Source organism: Acomys minous (genome assembly GCF_964271855.1).
Source record: "Acomys minous genome assembly, chromosome: 2".
Lineage (NCBI taxonomy): Eukaryota > Metazoa > Chordata > Mammalia > Rodentia > Muridae > Acomys > Acomys minous.
The window spans coordinates 32,951,672-32,970,067 of record NC_140484.1 but is presented as its reverse complement, the minus strand read 5'-3'; the positions used below and the strand labels follow the sequence as shown (position 1 = coordinate 32,970,067).

The 18,396-nt window shown below is 44.4% G+C and overlaps 1 long non-coding RNA gene across 1 annotated transcript; it reads right to left on the bottom strand.

Annotated features, from left to right (window-relative positions):
• Window positions 1-262: 262 nt before the first annotated feature.
• On the bottom strand, window positions 263-18,180 carry LOC311583348. The gene is made up of 4 exons (XR_014774465.1): window positions 18,150-18,180; window positions 4,709-4,850; window positions 1,310-1,456; window positions 263-393 (listed from the first exon to the last, which is right to left on the bottom strand). It is a non-coding gene; the product is annotated as an uncharacterized lncRNA (long non-coding RNA).
• Between the last annotated feature and the right edge of the window lie 216 nt (window positions 18,181-18,396).

Sequence of the window (18,396 nt, the reverse complement as noted above, 5' to 3'; positions counted from 1 at the left end):
AGGTTCCTGTAAAGGCAGCTAAGTGCTGCTGTGGTATTGCTAGCCAAGGTCAGAGGTGACAGACGTGATCTCATGGAGACTCTGAGGGAATCCTGACCACACGCAGAGTAGCAGCCGGGCCAAGATTAGCCAGGTTGGCCCCCAGAGTTAGGGACTCACTTATCTGATCTCTGCAGAGTACCTACAGTTCTGTTGTACCTCACCCCCAAATGAACTTAAGACTCATAGGAGACCCCCCACATATCAGAGATGAGTAGCAGAAACAGGGGCTTTATTTATTCACCATGGCAAGCGGGGGTAAGGGTGGGAAGGGAATCAGGGATGGGGTGGGGCAACCATAGTTTCCATTGCTGTGGGCACACGGAGACATCCCTCAGACCCTTCTGGCAATAGCTGTGGCAAGGGACAGAACAATTAGATTGAGTATCTATGGGATCGAGAGCCACTGTGATTTCCCCCCTCAGTTTAGATGTGACCCTGTTTGCATCCATAGCCAGGTGGCTTTTGGGTCAAGGGATGCTTGGCCTGGAGTCTTTGCAACACAATTCTCCTGGAAGCACTGCTTCTTTAAAAAAAAAAAAAAAAGCTTAATTTCCATCCCAAAGAGAGCACATCTGTGTTCAGATTCACTTTTCTTACTTTCCTACAAAAATGTAAGTTCTAGCCCTGCAGAATCTAATCGATGGACAATTAGAGGAACTCAAATGTACTTGCCCTGCCTTGGAAAGTGCACAAAGCTGGTTTGCTCTGTCCTTACTCCACCAAGGCTTGGACCTCCCGGGATCCTCTTGTTTCCCTCCCTCTCACTTAAAAAGTGACAGCTGACATCTGTTTCTGTTCTTGTCATCACGCCTATTCTTTTGGGTTTTAACAAATATTTCATATTTATTTCTTTTAATCAACTCTCCCTTAATATTAACTACCCAATGACGTAGAATATAAAATGTACCTTGCTATCACAGAAGGGGAAATTGAGGCAGAGGGGTTAAAGACATGGTTAGAGAGCCACAGAATGGGACCTCAAGGTCTTTCTCTGATCACCACTTTGTTCTTCCTTCTACTTTTTCCACAGCTGTGGCCCTGTGCATGCCATCCTTAGGTCTAAACCTAGTGACACACAATCACCGCTCAGTGAGCTTTTAGTGTGTGGCCAGTTGATAGCTGGTAAAATGAGTGACAGGCTCTTTTTCTGAGTAGCGACATCAAAGGTCTTCAGAGCACACCACTTGCAATAACACCGATGACTGAGGACCGGCTCAGGCCCTCCAGCAGTACGGAGCACCTGCCTGGCTACCTGCAGAGCACCCACCTGCTCTGTTATTTCACACATCTTTTTTGGCCGGTGTTTGTTAGAGCACTTGAAGTCCGCAGCAGGTTCCTTTCCCCGGAAGTCTCAGGCTCGCTGATATCCTGACGGGCAATGTGATTGATCTCGGAGCTTTCATGTTGGTCCTGTCTGAGGTAAGAGTGGCACGGTGTTTGAAAGCAAGTTAGAGTCTGCAATTGCTTTTTATCGAGCACGGGAGAGCCATCAGGTCTGAGTTTTTAATTAAAACCGCACAGGCTGGCCAAGAAAGTGGAAGCTTCAAACAGCCTAGTTTAGGGGACTTGGTTCCGGGCTTTCGGCTTGATGGAGTCCCTCCTGAGCACATCCGACTGTTCAGCTGCCTGGGCTTGGGGACTTCAAAGCGCCACCTCCCTCTGCATCAGGCCTTCCTGTGCCAGAAATTCAGTTTCAGCTCTGACTCATTAATGACAATGTTCTTGCCGCCGTAGCCTTTATTGATATTTCATTAACAGGACTAACAGTCCTTCTGAACGATGCTCCCGCACTCTGTAGAAACCCATCCCGTGGGATCCCAGCACACGTTTTGCTCTCTAAATTTAGAGTTGGTTCTCACACTTTTTTTTTTTGCCCCCACTGTGAGTTGAGTTGGTAAAACTTTGTTGAGACCAGTTTGGTGTTTTCCCTTTAGTTTGGGATGGCTTGTCTGCTCTTCTACAATCCCTCTTCATTCACAAACCAAAACATCTGCTGGTCCTGAATCATTTTTTTGTATTATTTCTGCAGAGCCTTCTTTGAAACTCTCTACCAGGTGTTCTATAGGAGACTATAGTTGTGACTCATGTAAATAAATGTGACTCAATGGACAGACAGATGGGTATCAAGCAAGACAGAGTGAAAATTTTTTGAGACAAAGTCTCACTATATTGCCTAGATTTGCCATGAACTTACATTGCCCTGTGTAGGTGTATCTCATCTATTTTATTTGGGTTCCTATACCTCTACCTCCCTTCCAATTCCTGAACACTAGGTAGGGGATAAAGAAGGTTGGAGGGGAAAGGTGACTTAGACCTCCTTAAAGAACATCCTGCTGACTAGGGGCAGGGTTGATCTTCCTGACATGATATCCAATTTCTTCTACTTTGTTTCTTTGCCTACAACCACTTGACAAACCACAACAACAGCAACTAGGAGCAGAGAGAGTAGCAGCCTTCTTCTTCTTCTTCTTCTTCTTCTTCTTCTTCTTCTTCTTCTTCTTCTTCTTCTTCTTCTTCTTCTTCTTCGAAGTGTCCCTGTCCCTTTCTGGGCTCTGGAATTTATACCTCTCAAGACTTTCCAGAATTCCAAGTTATCTGCAGCTGGCAAAGATCACACCTTGTGCACCTAGTGCACAAGGCAAATCATAATCACCTGCAGTGAAGCAGCCTCTTAGCCCACACCTGGGATTAAAACAAAACCTTACTCTGATAACCTAACTGGGTTTTTAAAGAAACCAAACTTCTCGCTACAGTACTGCCTTGGTGTTTGGGGTGCCAGGATTACAGGCAGGCAACATCATGCTCAGCCCATTCTATGAGGATTTTGGCAAAGAAATGAATGAAACTTGGAAGCCTCAAAGGGACAGAAGAAGTGTCTGATTTCTAATGAAGGAAACATATTCTGTATGTATTGTGAATTTTTTTTTTCAGGGCCCATTTTATCCCATAGTTCCTAGGAAAGGGTAGCCAACAGAACTTCGGAAGGTGCCACCTGATTGTATGCAGAGAAGAGGGGACGAAAGAGGAGGTACCTGCCTCACGGTACACTATCCAGAAAAGTCATCTGACACGTGTGATCCTGATTACTTCTCCCTTCAACTTTCTCAGTTCCTTATTCTTCTGCCTTTGCCTCATTAGGTACCACAAGAAAGGAAGGAAGGAGTGATACCCATTGATATCCAGTCAGTCCATCATTCCTGCATATTGGCCCTCGGGGGCTGGTGCCAGTAGACCAGCAGTGTGGGGCCCCTGCCTTTCTTGGCATGGCTCAGAAGCTTCTGAACCAGTGAGCACGGGGCAGTCACCTAGAACATCATCCTGTCCCTCCCTGGCAGAGGGATGCTCTCAGAGAGATGCCTCAGGAACGCATTCTTCAGCCTCGACATCTGTTAGCTGAGCTTCCTATTTAATTTTATGAAGATTTTAATCCCACAACTACTACACGAATATATTTTTATTATAAACCTTAAAATCCAAGGATAGAAATAAAGCCAAAGTTGTGCCTTGCCTGTGTTTTCCCCCCATTCCTAACAGTCACTAGTTTTAATTTTCTTATGCATTTAGAATCCTATGATGAAGATGCAGGAAAAAAATGTGTGTTTTTTTTCTATTTTAAGAATGTAAATATCATCATATAATGTGGCATTTTCAGTAAATTGCTTTTTGCTTGCATCGATATTTCTTTTCTTGTCTGTTTATACAGATTGGCTTCATCTTGCCTCGCTGCTGCATGCAGAATGGCTGCGGGCAGTGACGTGTTTAACAGCTGCCTCATTTGTAGAAATTCAGGCTGCTTACAGCGCTTTGCCACTAGAGACGACAAAGCCACAGAGATCCTTGTGCTGGCTTGTGTGTGACCGAGTGAGACTGTTGCTATGAAGCATGAGACATTATAAAAGCAGATACAAAATTTCAGTGCACACCAGCAAAGAGCTCTTAAAGCAATTCCTAATTCCACCAGGTAAATAAGTACTATTTATTACTTGTTGGATAATAGTTTGTCATTTCTTATATTAAAATGTCATATTTATCATATATTTACTATTTGTATTTATCTGGTTACTCACTGTCTTATTCAACAAACATGTTCTGAGTGCCCTCACCCCTACCCCATTTCACCTACAGACAATGGGATCCATAGGCAAAAAGGGCTTCTAAAGACAGCAGCTTTGGGCCCAGTGGTGGTGGCACATGCCTTTAATCCCAGCACTCAGGGGCCAGAGGACAGCCTCGTGTATACAGCAAATTCCAGGACAGCCAGAGCTACACAGAAAAACCCTGATTCAAACCAAACCAAACCAAACAAACCAAAACAAAATGATATGACAGCAGCTTCACAAGCAGTAACCGGCAGTGTCAGGAAAGGCCCTCTGCCTGCTGTGGATGCCCCTTACAAGGAGACTTCTGCTCCTGTACCTGAACAGCCATAAGGCTGTTACTGCAGAACTGCTGGAGGCAGGACTCATAATCACAGGAGAGACTGGATCATTTTGGAGAGGGTGTGGCTGCAGGATTTGGGAGGTGTGGAGAATGGTCAACCACAGACAAGGGGAAAGACAGAAAGGTTTTACCCACTTCAAGCTATCCTTAGAGTTACCTGGGTATTACTATAGGCTCGGGGGCTTTTGTATATTTCTCCTCGAGTGGACAATTATAACGGGCTTACCGTGGTAATGATGGCGATGAAGACACTGACAGTGATGAGTAATGGCTTTAGGTCCATTGATTGTTGACTCGTTATTTTGTGAGCCACTGAGAAAAAATGCTGCCAATCATAACTGGAAGATGCTACTGATTATAAGTCCATCCTGCTTTAATAGATGTAAAAATGTCCAAATAAAGAGTCTTAGATTTTATAACATATGTTAACAATTTAATTTATTGCAATAATTATAATACCCAAATACTTACTGTATACACAATACTCTAAAACCTTTCAACATCATCTTTTTTTAAACAGCTACCTTATTTAATTCTTATAAGTTTGATAGCTCATTCTCCAAAATAAATACATAAATAAAACTAAAAAATAAACAAACAAGCAAACCCACAATGCTCTGATTTGTAGAATTCACCAATTTCCATGGTGTAAATACTCCCAGATGGTCATTTTTGACCTCCCAGCATGAAGCCACTGAACTCAGAGGAGGGAAGAAAAGCAGAAAACCAGCGATGCAAGCCAATGGCAGCTGGTCCAGAGACTACTGGAGACAAGGATGAAGATGAAAGGTTCAAAGCTTCACCTGGAAGCAGCTGGAGTTGCAGCATTAGAGCAAGAGAAGCAGTTGTTATTGCTGTACCGCGTAGGAGGTAACTGAGGTTTAGGGAGCTGACATAATTTGCTCAGGACTATGCAGCCAGTAAGCTGGACTTGTCACCTCCTTATCTCCTTATGAAACCATGAGAACCAGAGGTGGGGAGGTGAGGTGGGGGTGAGGAAGGATGACTACCCACTGCACTGAGAAGCCAAGCTCAGCTGACCTCTTGAGGGTCTGGAACATCCTTGGGGACCATAGGGACAACTGTGCTTGAGTCCACCTGTTCCCTGCCTTCTTTCCTCCATGGACGAATTTGTTCTTTTGTTTTACTTCAATGTAGCAAATGCCGGTGGAGCGTTTTCAGCAGGGAAAGCATCGTCTGTGGTACCATCTACTCAGCTTCCCAAGGGCATGGGAAGGCACCCCTCCCTTCCACTTCCCAGCGAGAGGAGAATAACTGCTTAGTATATATTGGAACTGTCAAAAGTACGTGAGAGTGCCTATGAAAAATGTGAGACCTAAATCAGGATTCTGTTTGTGTTGGGGTAGAATAATAGATCATTTTTACTCGAGGAAGAAAATTAAAATCTACTACCATATACTCTTCGCCTTTCTCCAAAACATTTTAATTAAACTCCACAGTGGAAGACAGGATAAGGACAGCATCTCTCCGACTTTTCTCATTATCTATATCCTTGGCCCAAACATGTGATTAGATTGATTGGATCTTTCGAGCCCCAGGAAGCGCTGGGAAGTTTGTGTTGTCCCAGAAATGATGTTATCATTCATGGGATGAACAACCCAAGAGTAAAGTATGCTGGAGAATTCAAACTGCAAGTTCACCATTCTGGGATAGAAATGGCTACATCTGTGCCTTTGCTGTGGCTTGGAGCTCATACTCGGCTCCCGAGGAGTGGATTACATCCAGATGGGGTCTGTCACCGCCTATACCAACAGCGTGCCACATACTGAATTTATTTCTTTGCAGCCACGCCTTGTGTCCTTTTGTTGTGCTTAGCTATTCCCCCATGTAGCCCACAGGCAGGTGTCAGGTTCTCGGTGGCCTGATCCGCTTGTAGGGACATCACCAGCACACCAGGGCATGACTGTCTGGGCAACAGCCAGATGATGGAAATAGTCAGACACTGAAATGGTGCCAAGTTGCAGGCATTCTTGCAAAACCGACGTGGCTTTGGAGACACGGGGCCCTGATGAGGGAGAGAGAGAGGCTTGATGACATTTGTAGAAAGCCAGCTGTTGCAGACAGTGACGTTAACTTGCCTGGCTTCCGTGGTAGTTGTCTGGGTTTGGGGTCACGGTACCTTAATATAGATTTGGCTTTTTGTCTCTACTGCTGGTAAGCTGTGCCTAAGGACCTCGGTGGCAGCTGTACACTTCTGAAAGGCATGTGTATACAGTTCTATGAGCAGGAATATATTGGATCACATGGCCGTACAATTCACCTCCAAACTGGAAATTCAACTTTAGCTGGAAGCTGGCCTAGCAGGAGAACAAAGGCCACACAGAAGTTTCTAAGAAGAGGGTAGTTTTCTCCAGGGGCTGCGGGCCCTTTCAGCCATGCAGGCCTGTGGCTCAGCAAGGAGGCTGAGTACAAAGAGAAACAGGGGCCTGCTTTTCTGATTACTTGTCAAACTGATACACAAAGCTGGATTTAAGAGGAAAGAGGGTAGACTGAGCTGGGACATTATGAATCCCACTCATAGTCCCAAACACAAAGAAGACTTTTCATTTATTCTGTTTCTCTTTGTTTCATCTTTTCCATGGGAAAAATGCATGAGATTTATTTAGTAACTATTATCTATCTATCTATCTATCTATCTATCTATCTATCTATCTATCTATCATCATCATCATTATCTATCTATCTATCTATCTATCTATATATCTATCTACCTATTTTTGAGACAAGGTTTGTCTCTGCAGTCCTGGCTGTCCTGGAACTCACTAATTAGATCACGCTGTAATCACAGAGGTCTACCTGCCTCTACTTCCCAAGTACTAGGATTAAAGGCACGTGTCACCACGCCCTGCTTGTGAGACACTTGTCTCTCAACTTCCTTCCGACCTCTTGGCCTTACATTTAATTTATTGGATGTTTATCTTAGTGTCCAGCAATGTGCCAGAGATGCTCAGTGGTACACAGTGCAGCAGGACTTCTGCTCTTGAGATATCCTTACAATGACAGCATGCATGCACATATAGCATAGTAGAAGAGGGAGAGGAAATCTCCTGAGTATGACATCACTTTCTCACGGTGACAGGTGGCAGGCTGTGGCTTCCTTTTCTTCTTCTTTTTCACTTTCCTTCCTCTGTTCTCACTCTCTGGAAGGAGGAGCAGACTTTAGATGGGTGACACCAGGCAGGGAACATGAAGGATTTCAGGAAACCGAGTAGTGAGAGTGACAGTGGCATGAGGGGCTGAAGCAGCCAGCTTTGAAACTGGTGCTGCAGCCTTCAACCAGGTGGACTCTGCCCAATCCTTCTGTGGCTTCTACTGCCTCCTCCGTGTCACACCCTCAGCATAGGTCTCAACTTCCTTAGCCCCTCATGCTAAGTGCTCAGCTCTACGCTGTGCCCTGCTTGTCTCTGCTGTTCAGCTGCCACTTCCTGAGCCATGCAATGGCCTCTGTAATATGGGTCTTCTTTTCCAGGCAAGCAGAGATGGGAAAGGGAAGAAAGTGCCCTGTGTGAGCACCCAGTAGGTGGCAGGGTATTGTGAAAACTCAGGTTTGGTGGCGTTCAGAGCCTGGGCTCTTGTTCTCTTGGAGTGTTGTGCAATGTGGAGGTTTGTGACTGGGGAAGTGAATAATGCTAAAATACCCCGAGGGTATATCTGAGGCTTTCCTTTGCTTAGTTGGATGATATGCTTCTTTTGTTGGACGTTTCTTTAGCTCTGAGATGCCCTTGTCATGAAACAGACTCATGTCACGTTAGCTCAGGACGGGCTGTTGCCTCTTATTCCTGGCAGCTGTGCTCTGAGGCAGGAGAGCACATATGAGCGTGCTTTCTGCCCAGCTCAGAGTATTTCAGCCATTTGTCCCACAAAGCATGCATGCTTGGAGGCCCAAGAGATTTGATCTTGGCTTTGGGAAGGCAGCATTCTTTCATGTGGGGATTCCTCCATGCATTTGGAAAGGTGGAAGAGGTCCAATTTGGGGTATATCCTTTGATGGAAGTGTATGACAAAGTTTTATAGAATGGAGATTTATTTTTTTAATTTTTTCTTTTATTGAAAATAGTTTTTTCCCCATATAATATATCTTGATTATAGTTTCCCCTCCTTCTACTCCTTCCACTTTCTTCCCAACTCCATCCCATGTGGATCTACTCCCTTTCTGTCTCTCTTTATAAAACAAACAGGCTTCTAAGGAATGATAATAAAATAAAATATAATAAGAGAAAGCAAAAATAAACGTATTAGAATAGGACAAAACAAACAGAAGGAAATTAGCCCAAGAAAGGATGCAAGAACAGAGACCCATTCGTTCTCACACTCAGGAATCCCATAAAAACACAAAACCTAAAACCATAATATATACACAAAGGATGTGTAGGAGAGGGAGAGAGAGGGGGGGAGGGGGAGAGGGAGAGGGAAAGAGGGGGGGAACAGGAAGGAGGAGAGATAGAGAATAAAAATAAAAATATGAAATTAAAAACAGAGTAGAAAAGGAAAAATACTGACATCACATTATAAAACAAGAAACATCCTAAGATGCCCTTGAGTTTGTTTGTGTGTTGGACATCTACTGTTGGCATGCAGCCTATTTTTAAGAGTAGTTTGTTTCCTCAGTGAGCCTCCCTTGCAGAAAACTAAATTTTCATTTGCAAGTGGTTAACAATAGGAGATAGCTTCTAGGCTGGGGATTGCGCACATGTATTCACTTCTTTCAGCTCTAGGGCTCCATCTAGCACAGATCCGCCCCCGCCCCCCCCCGGCCCCCCCGCACCCCTTGCCAGGTCCCTGCCCATGCTACCTCAGTTGCTGTGAGTTCTGTTGTGCATTGGTCCTGTTGTGCTAAGAAGCCCTTGTTTCTTTGACGTTTTTTGTCCACTCTGGCTTTACACTATTTCTGCTTCTTCTTCCACAGGGTTCCCTAAGCCATGAGGAGGATTTGATGGAGATATTGTGTTTAGGGTTGCAAGTTCCCTTACTATACATATGGTCTCCCTATGAGTCTCTTTATTTGTTCTCATGTGCTGCAGGAGGAAGTTTCTCTGAGGGTGGCTAAGCCAGGCATTGATAGCATAATGACTACATTTATTCAATGGAATATTAGTCAGCTGTTAAAAATAAAAAATTGCAGGTAAAAGGATGGAACTAGGAAAAAATCCACAGACAGGCAATCTATACTCAGAAAGACAAAATGGTATGCAATTATTCATACATGAATATTAGCTGTTAAGTCAATGATAAGCAAGCTATGATCCATAGACCCACAGTGGTTAGGTAATGAGTAAGCTGATTGGGGAAAACAGAGAGCTGGCCCTAGGAAAGGGAAATAGAGATAATTTTGGATGTATGGGGTGGGGTGAGGGGGACTGAAACAGGAGGATCAAGCAGGGAGGGGGAGCGGAGAGGAAGAAGATGGAGAAATACAGGGAGGGACAGCTAAAATTAAGAGCCAGTTGAGGGGTAGTTTGGAAACCCAATGCAGTAGAAGGTTCATAAAAAATACACATATATGAAGCTGCTCTAAATGTAATAGCTAAATAACAAGGAAGACAGAGCCCCAACTGGACACTTCTTGTCATCAAATTAAGACTTCTAGGACTGGGTTACATCAATTGAGTTGTTGGTCAACAGGGCCCCGTGGAAACCCCCAAATGACCCAGGTTATTTCTAAGGCTCTTTATTGAACTCTATAACCTTAAAGCAAGGGCCCTGTTGCTGAAGCCAACACCTACACAACTCATTGAGTGTGGAGAATTCCAGATGATGCCTACATAGAGCCTTCAACCCTATAGGCCAGTGTTCCTGGTACCAGAAGGTACTCTGCTCACTAGCAAGAAACATCAGCACCAAGCCAGCTACAATCCCTTTGATATATAGTAGTGCCCTGCCTGCAAGATATGCTAATGTAATGGTGGCACAAATTTTATGGGAGTAACCAACCAATAACTTCAGGCTCACTACATGAAATGAAACTTATACTTAACAGTCCTTGGGTGACCAAAAAGCCTGAGACTAGAAAGTCAAGGGACCTAGCATAAAACCACATACTACTATTCTTCTAAAGAATGTAGCAATCAAATGACTCCTACTGGTATTCTGCTACACTCAGAGAAAGGAGGTTTAAATAGTTCATATGGATGAGCCTGTATATACTGCTGGAGCAGAAACCTGGGAAAGAGTGTTTTTTTTTCTCCAGATCACATGGAAAAGAGGCAGAAGCACTTTTACTGCCAAGACAGATGACAGGGATGGTTAGAGAAAAGCCAAGGGCATATTACAGTAGTCTTGATGAATGTCAGCCCCAAAACCAGCTCAATATTTGGACGCTATAAATTGTATTAAGAAATTTAAGACCAAATAAACCTCTGGGACTGGCTGTGAGTGATTCAAGATGGCTGAGCTTAAACTGCTGTTGGTAAAATGGATGGGGCCAGAATAATGGTATTAGCAATTTGACAAAACCCTAATAAATCAGGCATGAACCTGAATTAACTTAGACAGTCTTGCCAGGGCACACAGGCTGAGTTTGGCTGAGGTTGGTGGATCAGATGGAAATGGAAATTGGAGCCCGGAGTCAGTGCTGTTTGGACTCACATCTGTATCTCCAGGAGATAGGTGTGGTGATTCGGGGAAGATGACTTCTCTCTCTACATCACTGTCTATCTTATAAGCCCATGTGTCGTACTATGCCAACATCACTCATTCAAGTGCCCTGTTTCATTAGTACTTGGTTTGGGAACCTCTCTCTTATCTCAGGTTTCCATTGCTGTAAGAAATATGAACAAAAGCAGTGTGAGGGAGGAAAGGGTTCACTGCTGCTTCCAAGTGTGAGGTTATGGTCCATCACTGAGTGAAGTCCTCACAGGAACCTGGAGGGGGAGCTGAAGCAGAGGCCATGGAGGATTGCTGCTTACTGGCTTGCTCTCCATTTCTTGTGCAGCCTACTTTCCTATAAAATCCTAGACCACTTGCCCAGAAGTGGCACCACCAAAAAGAGGCTGGACCCTCCCACATATAACACTATTTAAGAAAATGCACCATAAGCTTGCCTACATGCCAGTCTTATGGAGGCATGTGGTTCCCTCTTCTCAGATGACTCTTACTGTGTCAAGTTGACAATAAACAAACTAGGACATCACCCATCTTTCAGTTGCCACCTTAGGGAAAATGATTTATTACCCACTAAGGATATATGAGAACATTCTTATTCACTAAGTCTTCAAATGTTTCATGGAATTGGACTCAATTAAAATTTTAAGGCAAATACTAGTAGAGAAAGGTGGTCATAGTCAGCAAAAGTCCCTGCAAAAAGATGGCGAGACATTTGTAGTTGCCCAAAACTTGAGACTACCCACATATTATAAACAAAATATTATATGCTTATATATTATATAAGGATCTAATATTATATGCATACGGCATGCTTATATATGCATATGTTATATACTTATAGTTACTATAAGCATGCATAAATTGTGGTATATTCATAGAATGTAATTCTATTTAGCCATGAAAATGAAGTAACTACAGCTATGTAGAAGAAGATAGATAGTACTCAAAAGGATAATTTTGAGTAAAGAAGGTAAGATATCAGTTGGAAAAACTGTAAAATTCTGTTTTTATAAGATCTTACCTGTGTGGTGATATTCAGTGTGCCTGGAGGGGTGACGGAAGGAAGGGGGGCTCCATTTCTTAGCTGTGCTCCTTCTGTGGTAGCTCCGTGAGCTGGCTGTTTATGCACTGTGCATGATTTTGGCCTCTGCTGAATATTTACTTTAAAAAGATTAGAACATGATGGATATGGAGATGTCTCTGTGGATAAAAGCACATGCTGTGCAAGCACGAGGGCCTGAGGTTTTTGTTGTCATTGTTATTTTTAAACATTTACTCATTTTACATCCCAATCATAGCCCCCTCCCTCATTTCCTCCAGGTCCCACCCTCTGATACTCCCCTCCCTTACTCCCCTCCCCTAGTCCTCAGAGAGGGGGAGTCCTTCTCCACTACCAACTGTCCTGATCCTATCAAGTCTCATCAGGACTGCCTGCACCCTCTTTCCCCGTGGCATGGTAAGGCTGCCCCATGGGGGAAGTGATCAAAGTGAGGCAATATAGTCTATGGCAGGGATAGCCCCTGCTCTCCTTAATAGGGGACCATATGGAGACTGAGCTGCCTATTGGCTACATCTGAGCACGGGGTCTAGGTTCTCTTCATGCACCGTGCACGGTCCTCATTTGGTGCATCAGTCTCTACTGTATCCCCCCTGCCGCACCCCCTCCCCACTGATTTATTGGCTCTATTGGCCTTCTTGTAGAGCTCCTTGTCCCATCCAGGACCTTCTATCCCCCAACTCATCTGTAGGACTCCCTGCACTATGTCCAACATTTGGCTGTGAGACTCAGCTTCTGCTTTGATTCCCTTGATGGGTGAAGTCTTTCAGAGGACCTGAGTTTGAATCCTCAGAACTCACACAAAACAGGCAGGGCAATACACTCCTAGAATCTCAGTGTTCACACAGTGGGAAGTGAGGCAGAAGTGGAATCCCTTGAGGCTATGGGACAGCTGGCCTGACATACATAGCCACAAACAAGAGACTGCCTCAAATAAGGTGAAAGGTGAGGACTCATACTGCGGTTGTCCTCTGACCTCCACATGTGTCTCCTGCCACATGTGTGCCCACACTCACACATGAATGTACACATATCCTAAGTTTTAAAATGCCAAGAGCATTATGTCAGCAGGTATATGATGTTTCCTGTGCAGGGCCAGGAAGCAATGGATTATGGGGGTACCCAGAAGCATCCCTCCAGTTCAGATGGTGCTACCTCAAAGGACTGGTTAAGGTAAAATCCTTCAAGTCTATCTTTCGTGTTGCTGTCACTCATGGCACGTGGCTCCATTTTAGACTATGTCATAATTCGTTGTCTCACTAGATCCTTATATATATAATATATATATTATAATATATATATATTTCCCTGTTGAATTCAACACCCCGAACTCATGATAGATTTTTCAGTATCCCCTAACAAATCCAACACACTAACCCTTCCATTTTCAGGATGCATTTGTGGACTCAAATCACCCCAGGAAGAATGAATAAAGAGTAATTTTCTTTCTCAAGAACAAAGGGTGATAGATTAGCAAGAAGATTCAATCTGTCTGTCAAGACATTAACTTGCTGGAGTCACCACTGTCTAACTTAGAGCAGGGTGCAGCTGTGAGAAAGAACAGCTCTCTAGTTCACTGGCAGCTCAGGGCAGGACCCCTGTGCTCTGTTCAAAAGTGCTGGTCCATGCACCTTCTACCATGGTCCTATGGGCCTCACCATCATGAGCCCCAGGCACTGTGCATGCAGTCCAGCCAGCATCCTGCAGCCTCACTCACTTAGTGGCTCCCTGGGGCCTGGTGGAGACCTTCTGCCCCCTGCTTTCTGCCTCCTGTCTTCTGGAATAGCCCTCACAGTCCATGATATAGTTCAGGAAACTCTATAAAACATGGCTTAGAGCAAGCATTATTCTACCAGAAGGCAAACTATAATTGATTTCTTCCTCTAATGGTCCCTGGTTACAGAGAATGCATGTTTTGATGGGATGAGGGCCACTCCTGGTACTCGATCATCCTTCACTATGGGGAACAGTTCATATTTTGTGGGAGCATTAGCACCTCCTTGGCCTATAGGACACAATTCATCAGCCTTTCAAAGGGCAACAACACTGTGTCTCCCAGACAGTGCCAATGTCCCATGGAAGGTCAACTTACTGAGACCAGTGACTCAGAGGAATTCCAGCTACAGGGTCATATGTCCCTTTAGACAGAAATCTGACTCAGACACCGCCTGCAATTTGACTAATATATGTTAATAACAGTAGCTTAATATTCGGCGTTAACTTAATATTATGAATATATTATTAACATCAATAGTATGTTTTATCTCTTGGGGAGAGAGGTAGATGAAGAAGGCCAGGGGAGGGAAGAGCAAGGGCCTCAGGGCAGGCACAGACATGGAACCTCATTGGCCTTGGCTTTGGCTTCTTAGTGAATCTCAAAAGCCCACAAGCGGTAGCTGATTTAGTTGACATAATTTCAGGATAAGAATTAAGACTTGGTTTTTATGTCATGTATTGATAGGTGAGGGGATGGATGGGTTGGAATAACAAGGTTAGGGGAGATGGAGCATAAGAGAACCTCAATTCTAATCGTGCCTCGTCTTAGATGGGTGTACGCACTAAGTGTCTTAGTTTCTTGCTTCTTGTTTTTGTTACCACTAAACAGGCCTCGTAGCACACACCCCTGGACTGTCACCTGCCACTGTGACATGACATGGTCAAGTCAGGCTGGCCTGTGGGAGGCAGCTGTTGTGCAGGACCTAATGATATAGCACAGCCCTGTGCCATAACTGACCATGGGTGGGGCCGTCAGGGGGTTGTTGCCAATCATGAGTATCCGTTTCTAGTTCTATAGAAGGACTGAGCTAGGAGAGACTCAAGATCACGTCAGAAAAACTAAAGCTTAAATAAATATGATGTCAAGGCCAGTGGGTTAGATATGAGGCTTAAAAAAAAAAACAACAACAACACAAAACAAAACAAAACAAAAAAACAAAAAACAAAAAACAGATTGAAGATCTTTGATGCTTTTTTACAGTGCAAAATGCAATTTCTATGCTTATATTTGAAGTGCGTCCCTTGAATAGCCCCTGCATTGAAAACTGGTTCCCCAATGATGCCTCTATCTTGGGAGGTTTTGTAAACAATAGGAGGTGGGGGCCTTCCTGGAGCAATGTGATCACTGGAATTGGTCCTTGTAGGGTATCTTATCCAGGGCCCCTCTGTGTTCCTTTTCTTTTTCTTTTCCTTAAAAAATTTTTTCCATGATGGAGGCAGCCCCGCGCTGCTCTGCACCCCTGTCTTGATGGACTGAAACCGAGGAAAATAAATCCTTCCCCCTGTTAAGTAGTTTATGTCAGAGATTGTTACAGCAGTGGCGAAAGCCGACACAGAGAGAAATTAGCTCCCATCAGCAGCTACTCTGGAGGCCGCGCGATTTGGGCTGTTTTTCATCTAAGAGAAGAGATAAGAACGCGCCACCTCCAAGAGCTGCCTTGCTCTGCTTATTTTTATAGACTGCTCTTCTGTTCGCTCCACCTCTCTGTGTCTGCACAGCCATTCATCCTGAGACAGCGCTCTTCCTCACCTTCCTCTGGGGAGATGACTTGCTCAGGCCCCCATTGTAGCCCACTCAGCCATTTGTAGCAGGGCAGGGAGCACGGGGCATGTAGGTGCTGAGCAGGCGAAGCGCTGGAGCACATCTGTTGTACTGCACAAAGGCCACAGTGTTTGGAAAGAGTCACAACCTCTCTGCTAGCCTCTGAGAGGACTGATGAATCTGTGCGAGTTAGTGAACTTTGTGTTTAACAAGAGTTTAAAGTTTCCTCAAGCACTGACTGTGATGTGCAAGTGAACTGACACGGAGCCCCACCCCCACCCCTAACCAAGAAGCTATTTTATGTGCCCTCTTCCCTTCCTCCACTTTATTTGTTGACTTTCTCCCCACACCTCCCGTAGGAAATTATTTTTCCCTCCAACATAGTATTTTTATTAATTATTTGGGAATTTCAGACAATGTACCCCAATCATACTTGTTTCCCATTCCTCCCATGTCCAGCCCCCCCCAAAGGCAACAAAACCCCCCACCAAGTCCAATTTGTGTTTGCTCATATGGGCATATACTCATAGGAGCATGGGCAAACTCCCAGTGGCCAGCCCCTTAAAGAAAACTGAGTCAGGTAGCCATGTTCCCCTCACCCACCCCTCACCCCATCCCCACAAGAAGCCAGCAATTGTGAAGAGCATCTTTTTCACAGAATTTAAGTACTTGTTTCAATAGCTTCCTGTCTGGACTGTTTCTTTTTCAGGGGGTGGAGAGGTTGCCACAGAAGCCTTCAACTTCTCTCATTCTCAGTTGTGAGTCTGCAGTTGTCAATACCACTTTGTCCAAAGCAGCTAGTGCTGGCAAGAGGGTTCACGGACATCAACATGTTCTCCAGCGGCAGAACAGACCATGGACCTCAACATGGCTTCCAGGGGCAGCACGGAAACATAGGGAAGTCTTTCGAGGAGGCTTAGTCCAGAAAATGAACCATTGTTCATCTCAGATAGCTTATTGTTGCTAAGTCAGGGCGATTGTGTGGCTGGGCAGCATGTTTGGGGGCAGGAACTGTTCCAGCCGCAGGCTGCTGCAAACCACCCTGCTTGCGGTGCCAGCCCCCATGCAGGTATCCGGAGTAATGACCTCATGCTCCTTTCTGTCCAGCAGGGTGAAGGTGAGAGCCACAGCATCAGCAGCTGCTCCATGCTGTAGGCTGTAGGCTAGCCTGGTGGTTGGCACAAGTCTCCCTTTGCCTCTACTTGGCAACACCACCTTCTTTTGTCCCCTGAGACTGTGTTTCCGTACCTGATGCCACTGCCACTCCACTCTGCCATCTTTTTCCAGTTCCATGAAACCATTTTTTAAAAGCATCTTCCTTTAAGATCTGGTTTTTTTTTTTTTTAATTTTAAGTTGTTCTGGAGAATTTAAAACTCTTCAGGCTCATTCTCCTCTGCTTGGCTCCCCTCAACACCTCCACGGGCCTCTCAGGCTCTCAGAGCACAGATGCTGGCAACCACACCATCTTGAATCTCTGTTGTTGGCTTCCTTCCTTCCTTCCTTCCTTCCTTCCTTCCTTCCTTCTTTCCTTCCTTCCTTCCTTCCTTCCTTTCTTTTCTTTCCTTCCTTCCTTTCCTTCCCTATCTGTTTTGATATTAATTTTTGTTGGTTTTTCCCATGGGTTTATCACTTTATTGGGTGACAAAAGGAACATGAAGGTAGGTGGGTAAGGAGGTAGTGGAGGGGAGATCTAGAAAGAGTTGGGCGAGGGGGAAGAATATGATAAATATATATTACATGAAAAAAATTAAGGTAAAGATTTTTTAAGAGTTTAAGGGTTCCCAATCAAGGATAAATGTGATCACTCTTTGAACTAAGCAGCAGTACCCCCCAAACACAAGTCCTTGGATGAAGTGGAAAAGGCAAGTTTTACAGCTCAATGGAATAGATGGTCACCTACAAATACTTTTGCAAGGACTTTCAAATAACTCTCTGGTGTTCAAAAAAAAAAAAAAAAAAAAACAACAACAAAAAAAAAAACAAAACAAACAAACAAAAAAAAACCAACCCAGTTTTAGGGACAACTAAGGACCCACAAGTTATCACTGATGGGTCTAGATGGTGGAAACAGAATATGTACATACACACAAGATGGACTCGACAGCTGGTATTTAACGTGGTTATTAGAGATGAGAAAGATGCCCAGCTTTTGAAATGAAGGCATTTCTCTACTGACATCTGCTGTCCTTTTAATCATATTCTCTCACTGTTATGCAATGACAAGAACTCCTTGGTGTTTTTTTTTTCTTCCACAAACACACAAACACTAATGCACTACAGGCCGTTACTGAAAAGAAACAGCGTGTGAGTCTAGGCATGGGTAGGCATTGTCATTAACGATCCCTCTCTGTCTTGTACCGTAAATCTCCCCATTTCCACTGGTCTTAGTTTCTACGTTGCTAGGAAAAAAATACAACTTAAAATGGGGAAGATGCACTTTTGCTCACGGTTTCAGAGGTTCCAGTCTGTTGTCAGCTGTCTCCGTTGCTAGGGGACCATGGTGATGAAGACCACCATAGCAACTAGAGCATGAGCACTCACCTCAGGGCAACCAGGGAACAGAGCGTGTGTGTGCGTGTGTCCCCTTCTTTTATTTTTTACTCGAGTCCTTAGCCTATGGGATGCTGCCACACACATTCAAGGAATGCATTTCCCTTTATTAAACTGCCTCTGGGAATACCCTTCCAGGCACAT